The following is a 27,202-nucleotide window of genomic DNA, read 5'->3' on the forward strand; positions in this document are numbered from 1 at the left end:
CCTGCCAGTAACATGAGGACGTTAGCAGCTCCTTCTACAGTCAAGCAGGATGCGGGAGGGTTGTGCCCTGTCCTTAGCTCTCACAGGGAAGCAGGCCTTGAAGCCAGCTGTCAACTAGTTGCATTCTTATGGCAGGGTAAAGGTAGCAGTATTCTGAGAGAGGAGGTTCCCAGATTACCACTCTACTGCACCTGGAGATACCCTCCAGGTCTGCATTGTTAACTTGCGTCTCAGAAGCCTCTGGCAAACGTCTCTGGTGAAGACGTGCGAAACTCACTCTGCAGGCAGTGTGGAACTGTGAGGGACTGAGGGTGAGCTCAACTCTCAGAAGTAAGATGTTTTTGGGCAAGGCGTTCAACTACCTACTCACGTATGGAACTTAGTATGTAGCACCAGTCTACCCCAGGAATTACTAGGAAATCGCTTGATTGAGTTTGGAGGCACTCGTCTTGTGTGCCGGAAGATTCCAGTTACCTCTCCAAACACTTGCGTCAAGCAGCGAGCCTAGGCCTTTTGGAAGCGAAAGGTAGCGGCAGGCAGGATGTAGGGTTACAGGCCATAAGCTCAACTCTGAGAAGTGTGTATGCATGGGAGGCAGATGTCTACTACCCACTCGGACATGGGAGTTGGAACCTAGCTACACTCCTATTGAAGAAGGATGTTGGAAATCGCTGTATTCAACTCAGATAAACGTGAGTTCAGGCCCAATGCTTACACATGCTTTTCCCACAACCTATCCCAGCCACTAACATAAGGAGGTTAGCTGGTACGTCTACAGTCAGGCAGGATGCGGGAGGGTTCTGCCCTGTCCTCAGCTCTCACAGGGAAGCATGCCTAAAAGCGAGCTCTCAACTAGCTGCATTCTTATGACAGTGTGAAGGTAGCAGTATTCTGAGTAAGGAGGTTCCCAGATTACCACTCTACTGCACCTGGAGATACCGTCCAGGTGTGCATTGTTAACTTGCGTCTCAGAAGCCTCTGGCAAAAGTCTCTGGTGAAGACGTGGGAAACTCACTCTGCAGGCAGTGTGGAACTGTGAGGGACTGAGGGTGAGCTCAACTCTCAGCAGTAAGATGATTTTGGACAAGGCGTTCAGCTACCTTCTCACATATGGAACTTACTATGTAGCACCAGTCTATCCCAGGAATTACTGGGAAATCGCTGGATTGAGCTTGGTGGCAATAGTCTTGTGTGCCGGGAGATTCCAGTTACCTCTCCCAACACTTCGGTGAAGCAGCGAACCTAGGACTTTTGGAAGCGAAAGGTAGCTGCAGGCAGGAGGTAGGGTTACAGGCCATAAGCTCAACTCTCAGAAGTGTGTATGCATGGGAGGCAGATGTCTGCTACCCACTCGGACATGCGAGTGGGAACCTAGCTACCCTCTGATGAAGAAGGACTTTGGAAATCGCTGTATTCAACTCAGATACACGTGGGTTCAGGCACAACGATTCCACATGCTTTTCTCACAACCTTTCCCTGCCACTAACTTGAGGACGTTAGCAGCTCCTTCTACAGTCAAGCAGGATGCGGGAGGGTTGTGCCCTGTCCTTAGCTCTCACAGGGAAGCAGGCCTTGAAGCCAGCTGTCAACTAGCTGTATTCTTATGGCAGGGTGAAGGTAGCAGTATTCTGAGACAGGAGGTTCCCAGATTACCACTCTACTGCACCTGGAGATACCCTCCAGGTCTGCATTGTTAACTTGCGTCTCAGAAGCCTCTGGCAAACGTCTCTGGTGAAGACGTGCGAACCTCACTCTGCAGGCAGTGTGGAACTGTGAGGGACTGAGGGTGAGCTCAACTCTCAGAAGGAAGATGTTTTTGGGCAAGGCGTTCAACTACCTACTCACGTATGGAACTTAGTATGTAGCACCAGTCTACCCCAGGAATTACGAGGAAATCGCTTGATTGAGCTTGGAGGCACTCGTCTTGTGTGCCGGGAGATTCCAGTTACCTCTCCCAACACTTGCGTCAAGCAGCGAGCCTAGACCTTTTGGAAGCGAAAGGTAGCGGCAGGCAGGATGTAGGGTTACAGGCCATAAGCTCAACTCTCAGAAGTGTGTATGCATGGGAGGCAGATGTCTGCTACCCACTCGGACATGGGAGTTGGAACCTAGCTACACTCCTATTGAAGAAGGATGTTGGAAATCGCTGTATTCAACTCAGATACACAGGAGTTCAGGCCCAATGCTTACACATGCTTTTCCCACAACCCATCCCAGCCACTAACATAAGGAGGTTAGCAGGTACGTCTACAGTCAGGCAGGATGGGGGAGGGTTCTGCCCTGTCCTCAGCTCTCACAGGGAAGCTTGCCTAGAAGCCAGCTCTCAACTAGCTGCATTCTTATGACAGTGTGAAGGTAGCAGTATTCTGAGTAAGGAGGTTCCCAGATTACCACTCTACTGCATCTGGAGATACCGTCCAGGTGTGCATTGTTAACTTGGGTCTCAGAAGCCTCTGGCAAAAGTCTCTGGTGAAGACGTGGGAAACTCACTCTGCAGGCAGGGTGGAACTGTGAGGGACTGAGGATGAGCTCAACTCTCAGCAGTAAGATGATTTTGGACAAGGCGTTCAGCTACCTTCTCACATATGGCACTTAGTATGTAGCACCAGTCTACCCCAGGAATTACTGGGAAATCGCTGGATTGAGCTTGGTGGCACTAGTCTTGTGTGCCGGGAGATTCCAGTTACCTCTCCCAACACTTCGGTGAAGCAGCGAGCCTAGGGCTTTTGGAAGCGAAAGGTAGCCGCAGGCAGGAGGTAGGCTTACAGGCCATAAGCTCAACTCTCAGAAGTGTGTATACATGGGAGGCAGATGTCTGCTACCCACTCGGACATGTGAGCGGGAACCTAGCTACACTCTGATGAAGAAGGACTTTGGAAATCGCTGTATTCAACTCAGATACACGTGGGTTCAGGCACAACGATTCCACATGCTTTTCTCACAACGTTTCCCTGCCACTAACATGAGGACGTTAGCAGCTCCTTCTACAGTCAAGCAGGATGCGGGAGGGTTGTGCCCTGTCCTTAGCTCTCACAGGGAAGCAGGCCTTGAAGCCAGCAGTCAACTAGCTGCATTCTTATGGCAGGGTGAAGGTAGGAGTATTCTGAGACAGGAGGTTCCCAGGTTACCACTCTACTGCACCTGGAGATACCCTCCAGGTCTGCATTGTTAACTTGCATCTCAGAAGCCTCTGGCAAACGTCTCTGGTGAAGACTTGCGAAACTCACTCTGCAGGCAGTGTGGAACTGTGAGGGACGGAGGGTGAGCTCAACTCTCAGAAGTAAGATGTTTTTGGACAAGGCGTTCAATTACAACTCACGTATGGAACTTAGTATGTAGCACCAGTCTACCCCAGGAATTACTAGGAAATCTCTTGATTGAGCTTGGAGGCACTCGTCTTGTGTGCCGGGAGATTCCAGTTACCTCTCCCAACACTTGCGTCAAGCAGCGAGCCTAGGCCTTTTGGAAGCGAAAGGTAGCGGCAGGCAGGATGTAGGGTTACAGGCCATAAGCTCAACTCTCAGAAGTGTGTATGCATGGGAGGCAGATGTTTGCTACCCACTCGGACATGGGAGTTGGAACCTAGCTACACTCCTATTGAAGAAGGATGTTGGAAATCGCTGTATTCAACTCAGATACACGGGAGTTCAGGCCCAATGCTTACACATGCTTTTCCCACAACCTATCCCAGCCACTAACATAAGGAGGTTAGCAGGTACGTCTACAGTCAGGCAGGATGCGGGAGGGTTCTGCCCTGTCCTGAGCTCTCACAGGGAAGCATGCCTAGAAGCCAGCTCTCAACTAGCTACATTCTTATGACAGTGTGAAGGAGCAGTATTCTGAGTAAGGAGGTTCCCAGATTACCACTCTTCTGCACCTGGCGATACCGTCCAGGTGTGCATTGTTAACTTGCGTCTCAGAAGCCTCTGGCAAAAGTCTCTGGTGAAGACGTGGGAAACTCACTCTGCAGGCAGTGTGGAACTGTGAGGGACTGAGGGTGAGCTCAACTCTCAGCAGTAAGATGATTTTGGACAAGGCGTTCAGCTACCTTCTCACATATGGAACTTAGTATGTAGCACCAGTCTACCCCAGGAATTACTCGGAAATTGCTGGATTGAGCTTGGTGGCACTAGTCTTGTGTGCCGGGAGATTCCAGTTACCTCTCCCAACACTTCGGTGAAGCAGCGAGCCTAGGCCTTTTGGAAGCGAAAGGTAGCTGCAAGCAGGAGGTAGGCTTACAGGCCATAAGCTCAACTCTCAGAAGTGTGTATGCATGGGAGGCAGATGTCTGCTACCCACTCGGACATGCGAGTGGGAACCTAGCTACACTCTGATGAAGAAGGACTTTGGAAATCGCTGTATTCAACTCAGATACACGTGGGTTCAGGCACAACGATTCCACATGCTTTTCTCACAACCTTTCCCTGCCACTAACATGAGGACGTTAGCAGCTCCTTCTACAGTCAAGCAGGATGCGGGAGGGTTGTGCCCTGTCCTTAGGTCTCACAGGGAAGCAGGCCTTGAAGCCAGCTGTCAACTAGCTGCATTCTTATGGCAGGGTGAAGGTAGCAGTATTCTGAGACAGGAGGTTCCCAGTTTACCACTCTCCTGCACCTGGAGATACCCTCCAGGTCTGCATTGTTAACTTGCGTCTCAGAAGCCTCTGGCAAACGTCTCTGGTGAAGACGTTTGAAACTCACTCTGCAGGCAGTGTGGAACTGTGAGGGACTGAGGGTGAGCTCAACTCTCAGAAGTAAGATGTTTTTGGGCAAGGCGTTCAACTACCTACTCACGTATGGAACTTAATATGTAGCACCCGTCTACCCCAGGAATTACTAGGAAATCGCTTGATTGAGCTTGGAGGCACTCGTCTTGTGTGCCGGGAGATTCCAGTTACCTCTCCCAACACTTGCGTCAAGCAGCGAGCCTAGGCCTTTTGGAAGCGAAAGGTAGTGGCAGGCAAGATGTAGGGTTACAGGCCATAAGCTCAACTCTCAGAAGTGTGTATGCATGGGAGGCAGATGTCTGCTGCCCACTCGGACATGGGAGTTGGAACCTAGCTACACTCCTATTGAAGAAGGATGTTGGAAATCGCTGTATTCAACTCAGATACACGGGAGTTCAGGCCCAATGCTTACACATGCTTTTCCCACAACCTATCCCAGCCACTAACATAAGGAGGTTAGCAGGTACGTCTACAGTCAGGCAGGATGCGGGAGGGTTCTGCCCTGTCCTCAGCTCTCACAGGGAAGCATGCCTAGAAGCCAGCTCTCAACTAGCTGCATTCTTATGGCAGTGTGAAGGTAGCAGTATTCTGAGTAAGGAGGTTCCCAGATTACCACTCTACTGCACCTGGAGATACCGTCCAGGTGTGCATTGTTAACTTGCGTCTCAGAAGCCTCTGGCAAACGTCTCTGGTGAAGACGTGGGAAACTCACTCTGCAGGCAGTGTGGAACTGTGAGGGACTGAGGGTGAGCTCAACTCTCAGCAGTAATATGATTTTGGACAAGGCGTTCAGCTAACTTCTCACATATGGAACTTAGTATGTAGCACCAGTCTACCCCAGGAATTACTAGGAAATCCCTGGATTGAGCTTGGTGGCACTAGTCTTGTGTGCCGGGAGATTCCAGTTACCTCTCCAAACACTTCGGTGAAGCAGCGAGCCTAGGCCTTTTGGAAGCGAAAGATAGCTGCAGGCAGGAGGTAGGCTTACAGGCCATAAGCTCAACTCTCAGAAGTGTGTATACATGGGAGGCAGATGTCTGCTACCCACTCGGACATGCGAGTGGGAACCTAGCTACACTCTGATGAAGAAGGACTTTGTAAATCGCTGTATTCAACTCAGATACACGTGGGTTCAGGCACAACGATTCCACATGCTTTTCTCACAACGTTTCCCTGCCACTAACATGAGGACGTTAGCAGCTCCTTCTACAGTCAAGCAGGATGCGGGAGGGTTGTGCCCTGTCCTTAGCTCTCACAGGGAAGCAGGCCTTGAAGCCAGCTGTCAACTAGCTGCATTATTATGGCAGGGTGAAGGTAGGAGTATTCTGAGACAGGAGGTTCCCAGATTACCACTCTACTGCACCTGGAGATACCGTCCAGGTCTGCATTGTTAACTTGCGTCTCAGAAGCCTCTGGCAAACGTCTCTGGTGAAGACGTGCGAAACTCACTCTGCAGGCAGTGTGGAACTGTGAGGGACGGAGGGTGAGCTCAACTCTCAGAAGTAAGATGTTTTTGGGCAAGGCGTTCAACTACCTACTCACGTATGGAACTTAGTATGTAGCACCAGTCTACCCCAGGAATTACTAGGAAATCGCTTGATTGAGCTTGGAGGCACTCGTCTTGTGAGCCGGGAGATTCCAGTTACCTCTCCCAACACTTGCGTCAAGCAGCGAGCCTAGGCCTTTTGGAAGCGAAAGGTAGCGGCAGGCAGGATGTAGGGTTACAGGCCATAAGCTCAACTCTCAGAAGTGTGTATGCATGGGAGGCAGATGTCTGCTACCCACTCGGACATGGTAGTTGGATCCTAGCTACACTCCTATTGAAGAAGGATGTTGGAAATCGCTGTATTCAACTCAGAGACACGGGAGTTCAGCCCCAATGCTTACACATGCTTTTCCCACAACCCATCCCAGCCACTAACATAAGGAGGTTAGCAGGTACGTCTACAGTGGCAGGATGCGGGAGGGTTCTGCCCTGTCCTCAGCTTTCACAGGGAAGCATGCCCAGAAGCCAGCTCTCAACTAGCTGCATTCTTATGACAGTGTGAAGGTAGCAGTATTCTGAGTAAAGACGTTCCCAGATTACCACTCTACTGCACCTGGAGTTACCGTCCAGGTGTGCATTGTTAACTTGCGTCTCAGAAGCCTCTGGCAAAAGTCTCTGGTGAAGACGTGGGAAACTCACTCTGCAGGCAGTGTGGAACTGTGAGGGACTGAGGGTGAGCTCAACTCTCAGCAGTAAGATGATTTTGGACAAGGCGTTCAGCTACCTTCTCACATATGGAACTTAGTATATAGCACCAGTCTACCCCAGGAATTACTCGGAAATTGCTGGATTGAGCTTGGTGGCACTAGTCTTGTGTGCCGGGAGATTCCAGTTAACTCTCCCAACACTTCGGTGAAGCAGCGAGCCTAGGCCTTTTGGAAGCGAAAGGAAGCTGCAGGCAGGAGGTAGGGTTACAGGCCATAAGCTCAACTCTCAGAAGTGTGTATGCATGGGAGGCAGATGTCTGCTACCCACTCGGACATGCGAGTGGGAACCTAGCTACACTCTGATGAAGAAGGACTTTGGAAATCGCTGTATTCAACTCAGATACACGTGGGTTCAGGCACAACGATTCCACATGCTTTTCTCACAACGTTTCCCTGCCACTAACATGAGGACGTTAGCTGCTCCTTCTACAGTCAAGCAGGATGCGGGAGGGCTGTGCCCTGTCCTTAGCTCTCACAGGGAAGCATGCCTTGAAGCCAGCTGTCAACTAGCTGCATTCTTATGGCAGGGTGAAGGTAGCAGTATTCTGAGACAGGAGGTTCCCAGATTACCACTCTACTGCACCTGGAGATACCCTCCAGGTCTGCATTGTTAACTTGCGTCTCAGAAGCCTCTGGCAAACGTCTCTGTTGAAGACGTGCGAACCTCACTCTGCAGGCAGTGTGGAACTGTGAGGGACTGAGGGTGAGCTCAACTCTCAGAAGGAAGATGTTTTTGGGCAAGGCGTTCAACTACCTACTCACGTATGGAACTTAGTATGTAGCACCAGTCTACCCCAGGAATTACGAGGAAATCGCTTGATTGAGCTTGGAGGCACTCGTCTTGTGTGCCGGGAGATTCCAGTTACCTCTCCCAACACTTGCGTCAAGCAGCGAGCCTAGGCCTTTTGGAAGCGAAAGGTAGCGGCAGGCAGGATGTAGGGTTACAGGCCATAAGCTCAACTCTCAGAAGTGTGTATGCATGGGAGGCAGATGTCTGATACCCACTCGGACATGGGAGTTGGATCCTAGCTACACTCCTATTGAAGAAGGATGTTGGAAATCGCTGTATTCAACTCAGATACACGGGAGTTCAGGCCCAATGCTTACACATGCTTTTCCCACAACCCATTCCAGCCACTAACATAAGGAGGTTAGCAGGTACGTCTACAGTCAGGCAGGATGCGGGAGGGTTCTGCCCTGTCCTCAGCTCTCACAGGGAAGCATGCCTAGAAGCCAGCTCTCAACTAGCTGCATTCTTATGACAGTGTGAAGGTAGCAGTATTCTGAGTCAGGAGGTTCCCAGATTACCACTCTAGCACACCTGGAGTTACCGTCCAGGTGTGCATTGTTAACTTGCGTCTCAGAAGCCTCTGGCAAAAGTCTCTGGTGAAGACGTGGGAAACTCACTCTGCAGGCAGTGTGGAACTGTGAGGGACTGAGGGTGAGCTCAACTCTCAGCAGTAAGATGATTTTGGACAAGGCGTTCAGCTACCTTCTCACATATGGAACTTACTATGTAGCACCAGTCTATCCCAGGAATTACTGGGAAATCGCTGGATTGAGCTTGGTGGCAATAGTCTTGTGTGCCGGGAGATTCCAGTTACCTCTCCCAACACTTCGGTGAAGCAGCGAACCTAGGACTTTTGGAAGCGAAAAGTAGCTGCAGGCAGGAGGTAGGGTTACAGGCCATAAGCTCAACTCTCAGAAGTGTGTATACATGGGAGGCAGATGTCTGCTACCCACTCGGACATGCGAGTGGGAACCTAGCTACACTCTGATGAAGAAGGACTTTGGAAATCGCTGTATTCAACTCAGATACACGTGGGTTCAGGCACAACGATTCCACATGCTTTTCCCACAACGTTTCCCTGCCACTAACTTGAGGACGTTAGCAGCTCCTTCTACAGTCAAGCAGGAGGCGGGAGGGTTGTGCCCTGTCCTTAGCTCTCACAGGGAAGCATGCCTTGAAGCCAGCTGTCAACTAGCTGTATTCTTATGGCAGGGTGAAGGTAGCAGTATTCTGAGACAGGAGGTTCCCAGATTACCACTCTACTGCACCTGGAGATACCCTCCAGGTCTGCATTGTTAACTTGCGTCTCAGAAGACTCTGGCAAACGACTCTGGTGAAGACGTGGGAAACTCACTCTGCAGGCAGTGTGGAACTGTGAGGGACTGAGGGTGAGCTCAACTCTCAGAAGTAAGATGTTTTTGGGCAAGGCGTTCAACTACCTACTCACGTATGGAACTTAGTATGTAGCACCAGTCTACCCCAGGAATTACTAGGAAATCGCTTGATTGAGCTTGGAGGCACTCGTCTTGTGTGCCGGGAGATTCCAGTTACCTCTCCCAACACTTGCGTCAAGCAGCGAGCCTAGGCCTTTTGGAAGCGAAAGGTAGCGGCAGGCAGGATGTAGGGTTACAGGCCATAAGCTCAACTCTCAGAAGTGTGTATGCATGGGAGGCAGATGTCTGCTACCCACTCGGACATGGTAGTTGGATCCTAGCTACACTCCTATTGAAGAAGGATGTTGGAAATCGCTGTATTCAACTCAGAGACACGGGAGTTCAGCCCCAATGCTTACACATGCTTTTCCCACAACCCATCCCAGCCACTAACATAAGGAGGTTAGCAGGTACGTCTACAGTGGCAGGATGCGGGAGGGTTCTGCCCTGTCCTCAGCTTTCACAGGGAAGCATGCCCAGAAGCCAGCTCTCAACTAGCTGCATTCTTATGACAGTGTGAAGGTAGCAGTATTCTGAGTAAAGAGGTTCCCAGATTACCACTCTACTGCACCTGGAGTTACCGTCCAGGTGTGCATTGTTAACTTGCGTCTCAGAAGCCTCTGGCAAAAGTCTCTGGTGAAGACGTGGGAAACTCACTCTGCAGGCAGTGTGGAACTGTGAGGGACTGAGGGTGAGCTCAACTCTCAGCAGTAAGATGATTTTGGACAAGGCGTTCAGCTACCTTCTCACATATGGAACTTAGTATATAGCACCAGTCTACCCCAGGAATTACTCGGAAATTGCTGGATTGAGCTTGGTGGCACTAGTCTTGTGTGCCGGGAGATTCCAGTTAACTCTCCCAACACTTCGGTGAAGCAGCGAGCCTAGGCCTTTTGGAAGCGAAAGGAAGCTGCAGGCAGGAGGTAGGGTTACAGGCCATAAGCTCAACTCTCAGAAGTGTGTATGCATGGGAGGCAGATGTCTGCTACCCACTCGGACATGCGAGTGGGAACCTAGCTACACTCTGATGAAGAAGGACTTTGGAAATCGCTGTATTCAACTCAGATACACGTGGGTTCAGGCACAACGATTCCACATGCTTTTCTCACAACGTTTCCCTGCCACTAACATGAGGACGTTAGCTGCTCCTTCTACAGTCAAGCAGGATGCGGGAGGGCTGTGCCCTGTCCTTAGCTCTCACAGGGAAGCATGCCTTGAAGCCAGCTGTCAACTAGCTGCATTCTTATGGCAGGGTGAAGGTAGCAGTATTCTGAGACAGGAGGTTCCCAGATTACCACTCTACTGCACCTGGAGATACCCTCCAGGTCTGCATTGTTAACTTGCGTCTCAGAAGCCTCTGGCAAACGTCTCTGTTGAAGACGTGCGAACCTCACTCTGCAGGCAGTGTGGAACTGTGAGGGACTGAGGGTGAGCTCAACTCTCAGAAGGAAGATGTTTTTGGGCAAGGCGTTCAACTACCTACTCACGTATGGAACTTAGTATGAGCACCAGTCTACCCCAGGAATTACGAGGAAATCGCTTGATTGAGCTTGGAGGCACTCGTCTTGTGTGCCGGGAGATTCCAGTTACCTCTCCCAACACTTGCGTCAAGCAGCGAGCCTAGGCCTTTTGGAAGCGAAAGGTAGCGGCAGGCAGGATGTAGGGTTACAGGCCATAAGCTCAACTCTCAGAAGTGTGTATGCATGGGAGGCAGATGTCTGATACCCACTCGGACATGGGAGTTGGATCCTAGCTACACTCCTATTGAAGAAGGATGTTGGAAATCGCTGTATTCAACTCAGATACACGGGAGTTCAGGCCCAATGCTTACACATGCTTTTCCCACAACCCATTCCAGCCACTAACATAAGGAGGTTAGCAGGTACGTCTACAGTCAGGCAGGATGCGGGAGGGTTCTGCCCTGTCCTCAGCTCTCACAGGGAAGCATGCCTAGAAGCCAGCTCTCAACTAGCTGCATTCTTATGACAGTGTGAAGGTAGCAGTATTCTGAGTCAGGAGGTTCCCAGATTACCACTCTAGCACACCTGGAGTTACCGTCCAGGTGTGCATTGTTAACTTGCGTCTCAGAAGCCTCTGGCAAAAGTCTCTGGTGAAGACGTGGGAAACTCACTCTGCAGGCAGTGTGGAACTGTGAGGGACTGAGGGTGAGTTCAACTCTCAGCAGTAAGATGATTTTGCACAAGGCGTTCAGCTACCTTCTCACATATGGAACTTAGTATGTAGCACCAGTCTACCCCAGGAATTACTGGGAAATCGCTGGATTGAGCTTGGAGGCACTAGTCTTGTGTGCCGGGAGATTCCAGTTACCTCTCCCAACACTTGCGTTAGCAGCGACCCTAGGCCTTTTGGAAGCGAAAGGTAGCTGCAGGCAGGAGGTAGGGTTACAGGCCATAAGCTCAACTCTCAGAAGTGGGTATGCATGGGAGGCAGATGTCTGCTACCCACTCGGACATGCGAGTGGGAACCTAGCTACACTCTGATGAAGAAGGACTTTGGAAATCGCTGTATTCAACTCAGATACACGTGGGTTCAGGCACAACGATTCCACATGCTTTTCTCACAACCTTTCCCTGCCAGTAACATGAGGACGTTAGCAGCTCCTTCTACAGTCAAGCAGGATGCGGGAGGGTTGTGCCCTGTCCTTAGCTCTCACAGGGAAGCATGCCTTGAAGCCAGCTGTCAACTAGTTGCATTCTTATGGCAGGGTAAAGGTAGCAGTATTCTGAGAGAGGAGGTTCCCAGATTACCACTCTACTGCACCTGGAGATACCCTCCAGGTCTGCATTGTTAACTTGCGTCTCAGAAGCCTCTGGCAAACGTCTCTGGTGAAGACGTGCGAAACTCACTCTGCAGGCAGTGTGGAACTGTGAGGGACTGAGGGTGAGCTCAACTCTCAGAAGTAAGATGTTTTTGGGCAAGGCGTTCAACTACCTACTCACGTATGGAACTTAGTATGTAGCACCAGTCTACCCCAGGAATTACTAGGAAATCGCTTGATTGAGTTTGGAGGCACTCGTCTTGTGTGCCGGAAGATTCCAGTTACCTCTCCAAACACTTGCGTCAAGCAGCGAGCCTAGGCCTTTTGGAAGCGAAAGGTAGCGGCAGGCAGGATGTAGGGTTACAGGCCATAAGCTCAACTCTGAGAAGTGTGTATGCATGGGAGGCAGATGTCTACTACCCACTCGGACATGGGAGTTGGAACCTAGCTACACTCCTATTGAAGAAGGATGTTGGAAATCGCTGTATTCAACTCAGATAAACGTGAGTTCAGGCCCAATGCTTACACATGCTTTTCCCACAACCTATCCCAGCCACTAACATAAGGAGGTTAGCTGGTACGTCTACAGTCAGGCAGGATGCGGGAGGGTTCTGCCCTGTCCTCAGCTCTCACAGGGAAGCATGCCTAGAAGCGAGCTCTCAACTAGCTGCATTCTTATGACAGTGTGAAGGTAGCAGTATTCTGAGTAAGGAGGTTCCCAGATTACCATTCTACTGCACCTGGAGATACCGTCCAGGTGTGCATTGTTAACTTGCGTCTCAGAAGCCTCTGGCAAAAGTCTCTGGTGAAGACGTGGGAAACTCACTCTGCAGGCAGTGTGGAACTGTGAGGGACTGAGGGTGAGCTCAACTCTCAGCAGTAAGATGATTTTGGACAAGGCGTTCAGCTACCTTCTCACATATGGAACTTACTATGTAGCACCAGTCTATCCCAGGAATTACTGGGAAATCGCTGGATTGAGCTTGGTGGCACTAGTCTTGTGTGCCGGGAGATTCCAGTTACCTCTCCCAACACTTCGATGAAGCAGCGAACCTAGGACTTTTGGAAGCGAAAGGTAGCTGCAGGCAGGAGGTAGGGTTACAGGCCATAAGCTCAACTCTCAGAAGTGTGTATGCATGGGAGGCAGATGTCTGCTACCCACTCGGACATGCGAGTGGGAACCTAGCTACCCTCTGATGAAGAAGGACTTTGGAAATCGCTGTATTCAACTCAGATACACGTGGGTTCAGGCACAACGATTCCACATGCTTTTCTCACAACCTTTCCCTGCCACTAACTTGAGGACGTTAGCAGCTCCTTCTACAGTCAAGCAGGATGCGGGAGGGTTGTGCCCTGTCCTTAGCTCTCACAGGGAAGCAGGCCTTGAAGCCAGCTGTCAACTAGCTGTATTCTTATGGCAGGGTGAAGGTAGCAGTATTCTGAGACAGGAGGTTCCCAGATTACCACTCTACTGCACCTGGAGATACCCTCCAGGTCTGCATTGTTAACTTGCGTCTCAGAAGCCTCTGGCAAACGTCTCTGGTGAAGACGTGCGAACCTCACTCTGCAGGCAGTGTGGAACTGTGAGGGACTGAGGGTGAGCTCAACTCTCAGAAGGAAGATGTTTTTGGGCAAGGCGTTCAACTACCTACTCACGTATGGAACTTAGTATGTAGCACCAGTCTACCCCAGGAATTACGAGGAAATCGCTTGATTGAGCTTGGAGGCACTCGTCTTGTGTGCCGGGAGATTCCAGTTACCTCTCCCAACACTTGCGTCAAGCAGCGAGCCTAGACCTTTTGGAAGCGAAAGGTAGTGGCAGGCAGGATGTAGGGTTACAGGCCATAAGCTCAACTCTCAGAAGTGTGTATGCATGGGAGGCAGATGTCTGCTACCCACTCGGACATGGGAGTTGGAACCTAGCTACACTCCTATTGAAGAAGGATGTTGGAAATCGCTGTATTCAACTCAGATACACAGGAGTTCAGACCCAATGCTTACACATGCTTTTCCCACAACCCATCCCAGCCACTAACATAAGGAGGTTAGCAGGTACGTCTACAGTCAGGCAGGATGGGGGAGGGTTCTGCCCTGTCCTCAGCTCTCACAGGGAAGCTTGCCTAGAAGCCAGCTCTCAACTAGCTGCATTCTTATGACAGTGTGAAGGTAGCAGTATTCTGAGTAAGGAGGTTCCCAGATTACCACTCTACTGCATCTGGAGATACCGTCCAGGTGTGCATTGTTAACTTGGGTCTCAGAAGCCTCTGGCAAAAGTCTCTGGTGAAGACGTGGGAAACTCACTCTGCAGGCAGGGTGGAACTGTGAGGGACTGAGGATGAGCTCAACTCTCAGCAGTAAGATGATTTTGGACAAGGCGTTCAGCTACCTTCTCACATATGGCACTTAGTATGTAGCACCAGTCTACCCCAGGAATTACTGGGAAATCGCTGGATTGAGCTTGGTGGCACTAGTCTTGTGTGCCGGGAGATTCCAGTTACCTCTCCCAACACTTCGGTGAAGCAGCGAGCCTAGGGCTTTTGGAAGCGAAAGGTAGCTGCAGGCAGGAGGTAGGCTTACAGGCCATAAGCTCAACTCTCAGAAGTGTGTATACATGGGAGGCAGATGTCTGCTACCCACTCGGACATGTGAGCGGGAACCTAGCTACACTCTGATGAAGAAGGACTTTGGAAATCGCTGTATTCAACTCAGATACACGTGGGTTCAGGCACAACGATTCCACATGCTTTTCTCACAACGTTTCCCTGCCACTAACATGAGGACGTTAGCAGCTCCTTCTACAGTCAAGCAGGATGCGGGAGGGTTGTGCCCTGTCCTTAGCTCTCACAGGGAAGCAGGCCTTGAAGCCAGCAGTCAACTAGCTGCATTCTTATGGCAGGGTGAAGGTAGCAGTATTCTGAGACAGGAGGTTCCCAGGTTACCACTCTACTGCACCTGGAGATACCCTCCAGGTCTGCATTGTTAACTTGCATCTCAGAAGCCTCTGGCAAACGTCTCTGGTGAAGACTTGCGAAACTCACTCTGCAGGCAGTGTGGAACTGTGAGGGACGGAGGGTGAGCTCAACTCTCAGAAGTAAGATGTTTTTGGACAAGGCGTTCAATTACAACTCACGTATGGAACTTAGTATGTAGCACCAGTCTACCCCAGGAATTACTAGGAAATCTCTTGATTGAGCTTGGAGGCACTCGTCTTGTGTGCCGGGAGATTCCAGTTACCTCTCCCAACACTTGCGTCAAGCAGCGAGCCTAGGCCTTTTGGAAGCGAAAGGTAGCGGCAGGCAGGATGTAGGGTTACAGGCCATAAGCTCAACTCTCAGAAGTGTGTATGCATGGGAGGCAGATGTTTGCTACCCACTCGGACATGGGAGTTGGAACCTAGCTACACTCCTATTGAAGAAGGATGTTGGAAATCGCTGTATTCAACTCAGATACACGGGAGTTCAGGCCCAATGCTTACACATGCTTTTCCCACAACCTATCCCAGCCACTAACATAAGGAGGTTAGCAGGTACGTCTACAGTCAGGCAGGATGCGGGAGGGTTCTGCCCTGTCCTGAGCTCTCACAGGGAAGCATGCCTAGAAGCCAGCTCTCAACTAGCTGCATTCTTATGACAGTGTGAAGGAGCAGTATTCTGAGTAAGGAGGTTCCCAGATTACCACTCTTCTGCACCTGGCGATACCGTCCAGGTGTGCATTGTTAACTTGCGTCTCAGAAGCCTCTGGCAAAAGTCTCTGGTGAAGACGTGGGAAACTCACTCTGCAGGCAGTGTGGAACTGTGAGGGACTGAGGGTGAGCTCAACTCTCAGCAGTAAGATGATTTTGGACAAGGCGTTCAGCTACCTTCTCACATATGGAACTTAGTATGTAGCACCAGTCTACCCCAGGAATTACTCGGAAATTGCTGGATTGAGCTTGGTGGCACTAGTCTTGTGTGCCGGGAGATTCCAGTTACCTCTCCCAACACTTCGGTGAAGCAGCGAGCCTAGGCCTTTTGGAAGCGAAAGGTAGCTGCAAGCAGGAGGTAGGCTTACAGGCCATAAGCTCAACTCTCAGAAGTGTGTATGCATGGGAGGCAGATGTCTGCTACCCACTCGGACATGCGAGTGGGAACCTAGCTACACTCTGATGAAGAAGGACTTTGGAAATCGCTGTATTCAACTCAGATACACGTGGGTTCAGGCACAACGATTCCACATGCTTTTCTCACAACCTTTCCCTGCCACTAACATGAGGACGTTAGCAGCTCCTTCTACAGTCAAGCAGGATGCGGGAGGGTTGTGCCCTGTCCTTAGGTCTCACAGGGAAGCAGGCCTTGAAGCCAGCTGTCAACTAGCTGCATTCTTATGGCAGGGTGAAGGTAGCAGTATTCTGAGACAGGAGGTTCCCAGTTTACCACTCTCCTGCACCTGGAGATACCCTCCAGGTCTGCATTGTTAACTTGCGTCTCAGAAGCCTCTGGCAAACGTCTCTGGTGAAGACGTTTGAAACTCACTCTGCAGGCAGTGTGGAACTGTGAGGGACTGAGGGTGAGCTCAACTCTCAGAAGTAAGATGTTTTTGGGCAAGGCGTTCAACTACCTACTCACGTATGGAACTTAGTATGTAGCACCCGTCTACCCCAGGAATTACTAGGAAATCGCTTGATTGAGCTTGGAGGCACTCGTCTTGTGTGCCGGGAGATTCCAGTTACCTCTCCCAACACTTGCGTCAAGCAGCGAGCCTAGGCCTTTTGGAAGCGAAAGGTAGTGGCAGGCAAGATGTAGGGTTACAGGCCATAAGCTCAACTCTCAGAAGTGTGTATGCATGGGAGGCAGATGTCTGCTGCCCACTCGGACATGGGAGTTGGAACCTAGCTACACTCCTATTGAAGAAGGATGTTGGAAATCGCTGTATTCAACTCAGATACACGGGAGTTCAGGCCCAATGCTTACACATGCTTTTCCCACAACCTATCCCAGCCACTAACATAAGGAGGTTAGCAGGTACGTCTACAGTCAGGCAGGATGCGGGAGGGTTCTGCCCTGTCCTCAGCTCTCACAGGGAAGCATGCCTAGAAGCCAGCTCTCAACTAGCTGCATTCTTATGGCAGTGTGAAGGTAGCAGTATTCTGAGTAAGGAGGTTCCCAGATTACCACTCTACTGCACCTGGAGATACCGTCCAGGTGTGCATTGTTAACTTGCGTCTCAGAAGCCTCTGGCAAACGTCTCTGGTGAAGACGTGGGAAACTCACTCTGCAGGCAGTGTGGAACTGTGAGGGACTGAGGGTGAGCTCAACTCTCAGCAGTAATATGATTTTGGACAAGGCGTTCAGCTAACTTCTCACATATGGAACTTAGTATGTAGCACCAGTCTACCCCAGGAATTACTAGGAAATCCCTGGATTGAGCTTGGTGGCACTAGTCTTGTGTGCCGGGAGATTCCAGTTACCTCTCCAAACACTTCGGTGAAGCAGCGAGCCTAGGCCTTTTGGAAGCGAAAGATAGCTGCAGGCAGGAGGTAGGCTTACAGGCCATAAGCTCAACTCTCAGAAGTGTGTATACATGGGAGGCAGATGTCTGCTACCCACTCGGACATGCGAGTGGGAACCTAGCTACACTCTGATGAAGAAGGACTTTGTAAATCGCTGTATTCAACTCAGATACACGTGGGTTCAGGCACAACGATTCCACATGCTTTTCTCACAACGTTTCCCTGCCACTAACATGAGGACGTTAGCAGCTCCTTCTACAGTCAAGCAGGATGCGGGAGGGTTGTGCCCTGTCCTTAGCTCTCACAGGGAAGCAGGCCTTGAAGCCAGCTGTCAACTAGCTGCATTATTATGGCAGGGTGAAGGTAGGAGTATTCTGAGACAGGAGGTTCCCAGATTACCACTCTACTGCACCTGGAGATACCGTCCAGGTGTGCATTGTTAACTTGCGTCTCAGAAGCCTCTGGCAAAAGTCTCTGGTAAAGACGTGGGAAACTCACTCTGCAGGCAGTGTGGAACTGTGAGGGACTGAGGGTGAGCTCAACTCTCAGCAGTAAGATGATTTTGGACAAGGCGTTCAGCTACCTTCTCACATATGGAATTTAGTATGTAGCACCAGTCTACCCCAGGAATTACTGGGAAATCGCTGGATTGAGCTTGGAGGCACTAGTCTTGTGTGCCGGGAGATTCCAGTTACCTCTACCAACACTTCGGTGAAGCAGCGAGCCTAGGGCTTTTGGAAGCGAAAGGTAGCTGCAGGCAGGAGGTAGGGTTACAGGCCATAAGCTCAACTCTCAGAAGTGTGTATGCATGGGAGGCCGATGTCTGCTAACCACTCGGACATGCGAGTGGGAACCTAGCTACACTCTGATGAAGAAGGACTTTGGAAATCGCTATATTCAACTCAGATACAAGTGGGTTCAGGCACAACGATTCCACATGCTTTTCTCACAACGTTTCCCTGCCACTAACATGAGGACGTTAGCAGCTCCTTCTACAGTCAAGCAGGGTGCGGGACGGTTGTGCCCTGTCCTTAGCTCTCACAGGGAAGCATGCCTTGAAGCCAGCTGTCAACTAGCTGCATTCGTATGCCAGGGTGAAGGTAGCAGTACTCTGAGACAGGAGGTTCCCAGATTACCACTCTACTGCACCTGGAGATACCCTCCAGGTCTGCACTGTTAACTTGCCTCTCAGAAGCCTCTGGCAAACGTCTCTGGTGAAGACGTGCGAAACTCTCTCTGCAGGCAGTGTGGAACTGTGAGGGACTGAGGGTGAGCTCAACTCTCAGAAGGAAGATGTTTTTGGGCAAGGCGTTCAAGTACCTACTCACGTATGGAACTTAGTACGTAGCACCAGTCTACCCCAGGAATTACTAGGAAATCGCTTGATTGAGCTTGGAGGCACTCGTCTTGTGTGCCGGGAGATTCCAGTTACCTCTCCCAACACTTGTGTCAAGCAGCGAGCCTAGGCCTTTTGGAAGCGAAAGGTAGCGGCAGGCAGGATGTAGGGTTCCAGGCCATAAACTCAACTCTCAGAAGTGTGTATGCATGGGAGGCAGATGTCTGCTACCCACTCGGACATGGGAGTTGGAACCTAGCTACACTCCTATTGAAGAAGGATGTTGGAAATCGCTCTATTCAACTCAGATACACGGGAGTTCAGGCCCAATGGTTTCACATGCTTTTCCCACAACTTATCCCAGCCACTAACATAAGGAGGTTAGCAGGTACGTCTACAGTCAGGCAGGGTGCGGGAGGGTTCTGCCCTGTCCTCAGCTCTCACAGGAAAGCATGCCTAGAAGCCAGCTCTCAACTAGCTGCATTCTTATGACAGTGTGAAGGTAGCAGTATTCTGAGTAAGGAGGTTCCCAGATTACCACTCTACTGCACCTGGAGATACACTCCAGGTCTGCATTGTTAACTTGCGTCTCAGAAACCTCTGGCAAAAGTCTCTGGTGAAGACGTGGGAAACTCACTCTGCAGGCAGTGTGGAACTGTGAGGGACTGAGGGTGAGCTCAACTCTCAGCAGTAAGATGATTTTGGACAAGGCGTTCAGCTACCTTCTCACATATGGAACTTAGTATGTAGCACCAGTCTACCCCAGGAATTACTGGGAAATCGCTGGATTGAGCTTGGAGGCACTAGTCTTGTGTGCCGGGAGATTCCAGTTACCTCTCCCAACACTTCGGTGAAGCAGCTAGCCTAGGCCTTTTGGAAGCGAAAGGTAGTTGCAGGCAGGAGGTAGGGTTACAGGCCATAAGCTCAACTCTCAGAAGTGGGTATGCATGGGAGGCAGATGTCTGCTACCCACTCGTACATGCGAGTGGGAACCTAGCTACACTCTGATGAAGAAGGACTTTGGAAATCGCTGTATTCAACTCAGATACAAGTGGGTTCAGGCACAACGATTCCACATGCCTTTCGTACAACCTTTCCCTGCCACTAACATGAGGACGTTAGCAGCTCCTTCTACAGTCAAGCAGGATGCGGGAGGGTTGTGCCCTGTCCTTAGCTCTCACAGGGAAGCATGCCTTGAAGCCAGCTGTCAACTAGCTGCATTCTTATGGCAGGGTGAAGGTAGCAGTATTCTGAGACAGGAGGTTCCCAGATTACCATTGTACTGCACCTGGAGATACCCTCCAGGTCTGCATTGTTAACTTGCGTCTCAGAAGCCTCTGGCAAACGTCTCTGGTGAAGACGTGCGAAACTCACTCTGCAGGCAGTGTGGAACTGTGAGGGACTGAGGGTGACCTCAACTCTCAGAAGTAAGATGTTTTTGGACAAGGCGTTCAACTACCTACTCACGTATGGAACTTAGTACGTAGCACCAGTCTTCCCCAGGAATTACTAGGAAATCGCTTGATTGAGCTTGGAGGCACTCGTCTTGTGTGCCGGGAGATTCCAGTTACCTCTCCCAACACTTGCGTCAAGCAGCGAGCCTAGGCCTTTTGGAAGCGAAAGGTAGCGGCAGGCAGGATGTAGGGTTACAGGCCATAAGCTCAACTCTCAGAAGTGTGTATGCATGGGAGGCAGATGTCTGCTACCCACTCGTACATGCGAGTGGGAACCTAGCTACACTCTGATGAAGAAGGACTTTGGAAATCGCTGTATTCAACTCAGATACACGTGGCTTCAGGCACAACGATTCCACATGCTTTTCTCACAACCTTTCCCTGTCAGTAACCTGAGGACGTTAGCAGCTCCTTCTACAGTCAAGCAGGATGCGGGAGGGTTGTGCCCTGTCCTCAGCTCTCACAGGGAAGCATGCCTAGAAGCCAGCTCTCAACTAGCTGCATTCTTATGACAGTGTGAAGGTAGCAGTATTCTGAGTAAGGAGGTTCCCGGATTACCACTCTACTGCACCTGGAGATACTCTCCAGGTCTGCATTGTTAACTTGCGTCTCAGAAGCCTCTGGCAAAAGTCTCTGGTGAAGACGTGGGAAACCTACTCTGCAGGCAGTGTGGAACTGTGAGGGACTGAGGGTGAGCTCAACTCTCAGCAGTAAGATGATTTTGGACAAGGCGTTCAGCTACCTTCTCACATATGGAACTTAGTATGTAGCACCAGTCTACCCCAGGAATTACTGGGAAAGCGCTGGATTGAGCTTGGAGGCACTAGTCTTGTGTGCCGGGAGATTCCAGTTACCTCTCGCAACACTTCGGTGAAGCAGCGAGCCTAGGCCTTTTGGAAGCGAAAGGTAGCTGCAGGCAGGAGGTAGGGTTACAGGCCATAAGCTCAACTCTCAGAAGTGGGTATGCATGGGAGGCAGATGTCTGCTACCCACTCGGACATGCGAGTGGGAACCTAGCTACACTCTGATGAAGAAGGACTTTGGAAATCGCTGTATTCAACTCAGATACACGTGGGTTCAGGCACAACGATTCCACATGCTTTTCGCACAACCTTTCCCTGCCACTAACAAGAGGACGTTAGCAGCTCCTTGTACAGTCAAGCAGGATGCGGGAGGGTTGTGCCCTGTCCTTAGCTCTCACAGGGAAGCATGCCTTGAAGCCAGCTGTCAACTAGCTGCATTCTTATGGCAGGGTGAAGGTAGCAGTATTCTGAGACAGGAGGTTCCCAGATTACCACTCTACTGCACCTGGAGATACCCTCCAGGTCTGCATTGTTAACTTGCGTCTCAGAAGCCTCTGGCAAACGTCTCTGGTGAAGACGTGCGAAACTCACTCTGCAGGCAGTGTGGAACTGTGAGGGACTGAGGGTGAGCTCAACTCTCAGAAGTAAGATGTTTTTGGACAAGGCGTTCAACTACCTACTCACGTATGGAACTTAGTACGTAGCACCAGTCTACCCCAGGAATTACTAGGAAATCGCTTGATTGAGCTTGGAGGCACTCGTCTTCTGTGCCGGGAGATTCCAGTTACCTCTCCCAACACTTGCGTCAAGCAGCGAGCCTAGGCCTTTTGGAAGCGAAAGGTAGCGGCAGGCAGGATGTTGGGTTACAGGCCATAAGCTCAACTCTCAGAAGTGTGTATGCATGGGAGGCAGATATCTGCTACCCACTCGGACATGGGAGTTGGAACCTAGCTACACTCCTATTGAAGAAGGATGTTGGAAATCGCTGTATTCAACTCAGATACACGGGAGTTCAGGCCCAATTGTTTCACATGCTTTTCCCACAACCTATCCCAGCCACTAACATAAGGAGGTTAGCAGGTACGTCTACAGTCAGGCAGGGTGCGGGAGGGTTCTGCCCTGTCCTCAGCTCTCACAGGGAAGCATGCCTAGAAGCCAGCTCTCAACTAGCTGCATTCTTATGACAGTGTGAAGGTAGCAGTATTCTGAGTAAGGAGGTTCCCAGATTACCACTCTACTGCACCTGGAGATACTCTCCAGGTCTGCATTGTTAACTTGCGTCTCAGAGGCCTCTGGCAAAAGTCTCTGGTGAAGACGTGGGAAACCTACTCTGCAGGCAGTGTGGAACTGTGAGGGACTGAGGGTGAGCTCAACTCTCAGCAGTAAGATGATTTTGGACAAGGCGTTCAGCTACCTTCTCACATATGGAACTTAGTATGTAGCACCAGTCTACCCCAGGAATTACTGGGAAATCGCTGGATTGAGCTTGGAGGCACTAGTCTTGTGTGCCGGGAGATTCCAGTTACCTCTCCCAACACTTCGGTGAAGCAGCGAGCCTAGGCCTTTTGGAAGCGAAAGGTAGCTGCAGGCAGGAGGTAGGGTTACAGGCCATAAGCTCAACTCTCAGAAGTGGGTATGCATGGGAGGCAGATGTCTGCTACCCACTCGGACATGGGAGTTGGATACTAGCTACACTCCTATTGAAGAAGGATGTTGGAAATCGCTGTATTCAACTCAGATACACGGGAGTTCAGGCCCAACGCTTACACATGCTTTTCCCACAACCCATCCCAGCCACTAACATAAGGAGGTTAGCAGGTACGTCTACAGTCAGGCAGGATGCGGGAGGGTGCTGCCCTGTCCTCAGCTCTCACAGGGAAGTATGCCTAGAAGCCAGCTCTCAACTAGCTGCATTCTTATGACAGTGTGAAGGTAGCAGTATTCTGAGTAAGGAGGTTCCCAGATTACCACTCTACTGCACCTGGAGTTACCGTCCAGGTGTGCATTGTTAACTTGCGTCTCAGAAGCCTCTGGCAAAAGTCTCTGGTAAAGACGTGGGAAACTCACTCTGCAGGCAGTGTGGAACTGTGAGGGACTGAGGGTGAGCTCAACTCTCAGCAGTAAGATGATTTTGGACAAGGCGTTCAGCTACCTTCTCACATATGGAATTTAGTATGTAGCACCAGTCTACCCCAGGAATTACTGGGAAATCGCTGGATTGAGCTTGGAGGCACTAGTCTTGTGTGCCGGGAGATTCCAGTTACCTCTACCAACACTTCGGTGAAGCAGCGAGCCTAGGGCTTTTGGAAGCGAAAGGTAGCTGCAGGCAGGAGGTAGGGTTACAGGCCATAAGCTCAACTCTCAGAAGTGTGTATGCATGGGAGGCCGATGTCTGCTAACCACTCGGACATGCGAGTGGGAACCTAGCTACACTCTGATGAAGAAGGACTTTGGAAATCGCTATATTCAACTCAGATACAAGTGGGTTCAGGCACAACGATTCCACATGCTTTTCTCACAACGTTTCCCTGCCACTAACATGAGGACGTTAGCAGCTCCTTCTACAGTCAAGCAGGGTGCGGGACGGTTGTGCCCTGTCCTTAGCTCTCACAGGGAAGCATGCCTTGAAGCCAGCTGTCAACTAGCTGCATTCGTATGCCAGGGTGAAGGTAGCAGTACTCTGAGACAGGAGGTTCCCAGATTACCACTCTACTGCACCTGGAGATACCCTCCAGGTCTGCACTGTTAACTTGCCTCTCAGAAGCCTCTGGCAAACGTCTCTGGTGAAGACGTGCGAAACTCACTCTGCAGGCAGTGTGGAACTGTGAGGGACTGAGGGTGAGCTCAACTCTCAGAAGGAAGATGTTTTTGGGCAAGGCTTTCAACTACCTACTCACGTATGGAACTTAGTATGTAGCACCAGTCTACCCCAGGAATTACGAGGAAATCGCTTGATTGAGCTTGGAGGCACTCGTCTTGTGTGCCGGGAGATTCCAGTTACCTCTCCCAACACTTGCGTCAAGCAGCGAGCCTAGGCCTTTTGGAAGCGAAAGGTAGCGGCAGGCAGGATGTAGGGTTACAGGCCATAAGCTCAACTCTCAGAAGTGTGTATGCATGGGAGGCAGATGTCTGCTACCCACTCGGACATGGGAGTTGGAACCTAGCTACTCTCCTATTGAAGAAGGATGTTGGAAATCGCTGTATTCAACTCAGATACACGGGAGTTCAGGCCCAATGCTTACACATGCTTTTCCCACAACCTATCCCAGCCACTAACATAAGGAGGTTAGCAGGTACGTCTACAGTCAGGCAGGGTGCGGGAGGGTTCTGCCCTGTCCTCAGCTCTCACAGGGAAGCATGCCTAGAAGCCAGCTCTCAACTAGCTGCATTCTTATGACAGTGTGAAGGTAGCAGTATTCTGAGTAAGGAGGTTCCCAGATTACCACTCTATTGCACCTGGAGATACTCTCCAGGTCTGCATTGTTAACTTGCGTCTCAGAGGCCTCTGGCAAAAGTCTCTGGTGAAGACGTGGGAAACCTACTCTGCAGGCAGTGTGAAACTGTGAGGGACTGAGGGTAAGCTCAACTCTCAGCAGTAAGATGATTTTGGACAAGGCGTTCAGCTACCTTCTCACATATCGAACTTAGTATGTAGCACCAGTCTACCCCAGGAATTACTGGGAAATCGCTGGATTGAGCTTGGAGGCACTCGTCTTGTGTGCCGGGAGATTTCAGTTACCTCTCCCAACACTTCGGTGAAGCAGCGAGCCTAGGCCTTTTGGAAGCGAAAGGTAGCTGCAGGCAGGAGGTAGGGTTACAGGCCATAAGCTCAACTCTCAGAAGTGGGTATGCATGGGAGGCAGATGTCTGCTACCCACTCGTACATGCGAGTGGGAACCTAGCTACACTCTGATGAAGAAGGACTTTGGAAATCGCTGTATTCAACTCAGATACACGTGGCTTCAGGTACAACGATTCCACATGCTTTTCTCACAACCTTTCCCTGCCAGTAACATGAGGACGTTAGCAGCTCCTTCTACAGTCAAGCAGGATGCGGGAGGGTTGTGCCCTGTCCTTAGCTCTCACAGGGAAGCATGCCTTGAAGCCAGCTGTCAACTAGCTGCATTCTTATGGCAGGGTGAAGGTAGCAGTATTCTGAGATAGGAGGTTCCCAGATTACCACTCTACTGCACCTGGAGATACCCTCCAGTTCTACGTTGTTAACTTGCGTCTCAGAAGCCTCTGGCAAACGTCTCTGGTGAAGACGTGCGAACCTCACTCTGCAGGCAGTGTGGAACTGTGAGGGACTGAGGGTGAGCTCAACTCTCAGAAGTAAGATGTTTTTGGACAAGGCGTTCAAGTACCTACTCACGTATGGAACTTAGTACGTAGCACCAGTCTACCCCAGGAATTACTAGGAAATCGCTTGATTGAGCTTGGAGGCACTCGTCTTGTGTGCCGGGAGATTCCAGTTACCTCTCCCAACACTTGCGTCAAGCAGCGAGCCTAGGCCTTTTGGAAGCGAAAGGTAGTGGCAGGCAGGATGTAGGGTTACAGGCCATAAACTCAACTCTCAGAAGTGTGTATGCATGGGAGGCAGATGTCTGCTACCCACTCGGACATGGGAGTTGGAACCTAGCTACACTCCTATTGAAGAAGGATGTTGGAAATCGCTCTATTCAACTCAGATACACGGGAGTTCAGGCCCAATGGTTTCACATGCTTTTCCCACAACTTATCCCAGCCACTAACATAAGGAGGTTAGCAGGTACGTCTACAGTCAGGCAGGGTGCGGGAGGGTTCTGCCCTGTCCTCAGCTCTCACAGGAAAGCATGCCTAGAAGCCAGCTCTCAACTAGCTGCATTCTTATGACAGTGTGAAGGTAGCAGTATTCTGAGTAAGGAGGTTCCCAGATTACCACTCTACTGCACCTGGAGATACACTCCAGGTCTGCATTGTTAACTTGCGTCTCAGAAACCTCTGGCAAAAGTCTCTGGTGAAGACGTGGGAAACTCACTCTGCAGGCAGTGTGGAACTGTGAGGGACTGAGGGTGAGCTCAACTCTCAGCAGTAAGATGATTTTGGACAAGGCGTTCAGCTACCTTCTCACATATGGAACTTAGTATGTAGCACCAGTCTACCCCAGGAATTACTGGGAAATCGCTGGATTGAGCTTGGAGGCACTAGTCTTGTGTGCCGGGAGATTCCAGTTACCTCTCCCAACACTTCGGTGAAGCAGCGAGCCTAAGCCTTTTGGAAGCGAAAGGTAGCTGCAGGCAGGAGGTAGGGTTACAGGCCATAAGCTCAACTCTCAGAAGTGGGTATGCATGGGAGGCAGATGTCTGCTACCCACTCGTACATGCGAGTGGGAACCTAGCTACACTCTGATGAAGAAGGACTTTGGAAATCGCTGTATTCAACTCAGATACACGTGGCTTCAGGCACAACGATTCCACATGCTTTTCTCACAACCTTTCCCTGCCAGTAACATGAGGACGTTAGCAGCTCCTTCTACAGTCAAGCAGGATGCGGGAGGGTTGTGCCCTGTCCTTAGCTCTCACAGGGAAGCATGCCTTGAAGCCAGCTGTCAACTAGCTGCATTCTTATGGCAGGGTGAAGGTAGCAGTATTCTGAGACAGGAGGTTCCCAGATTACCACTCTACTGCACCTGGAGATACCCTCCAGGTCTACGTTGTTAACTTGCGTCTCAGAAGCCTCTGGCAAACGTCTCTGGTGAAGACGTGCGAACCTCACTCTGCAGGCAGTGTGGAACTGTGAGGGACTGAGGGTGAGCTCAACTCTCAGAAGTAAGATGATTTTGGACAAGGCGTTCAAGTACCTACTCACGTATGGAACTTAGTACGTAGCACCAGTCTACCCCAAGAATTACTAGGATATCGCTTGATTGAGCTTCGAGGCACTGGTCTTGTGTGCCGGGAGATTCCAGTTACCTCTCCCAACACTTGCGTCAAGCAGCGAGCCTAGGCCTTTTGGAAGCGAAAGGTAGCGGCAGGCAGGATGTAGGGTTACAGGCCACAAGCTCAACTCTCAGAAGTGTGTATGCATGGGAGGCAGATGTCTGCTACCCACTCGGACATGGGAATTGGAACCTAGCTACACTCCTATTGAAGAAGGATGTT

The sequence above is a fragment of the Canis aureus genome, chromosome 15, assembly GCF_053574225.1.
Source record: "Canis aureus isolate CA01 chromosome 15, VMU_Caureus_v.1.0, whole genome shotgun sequence".
Lineage (NCBI taxonomy): Eukaryota > Metazoa > Chordata > Mammalia > Carnivora > Canidae > Canis > Canis aureus.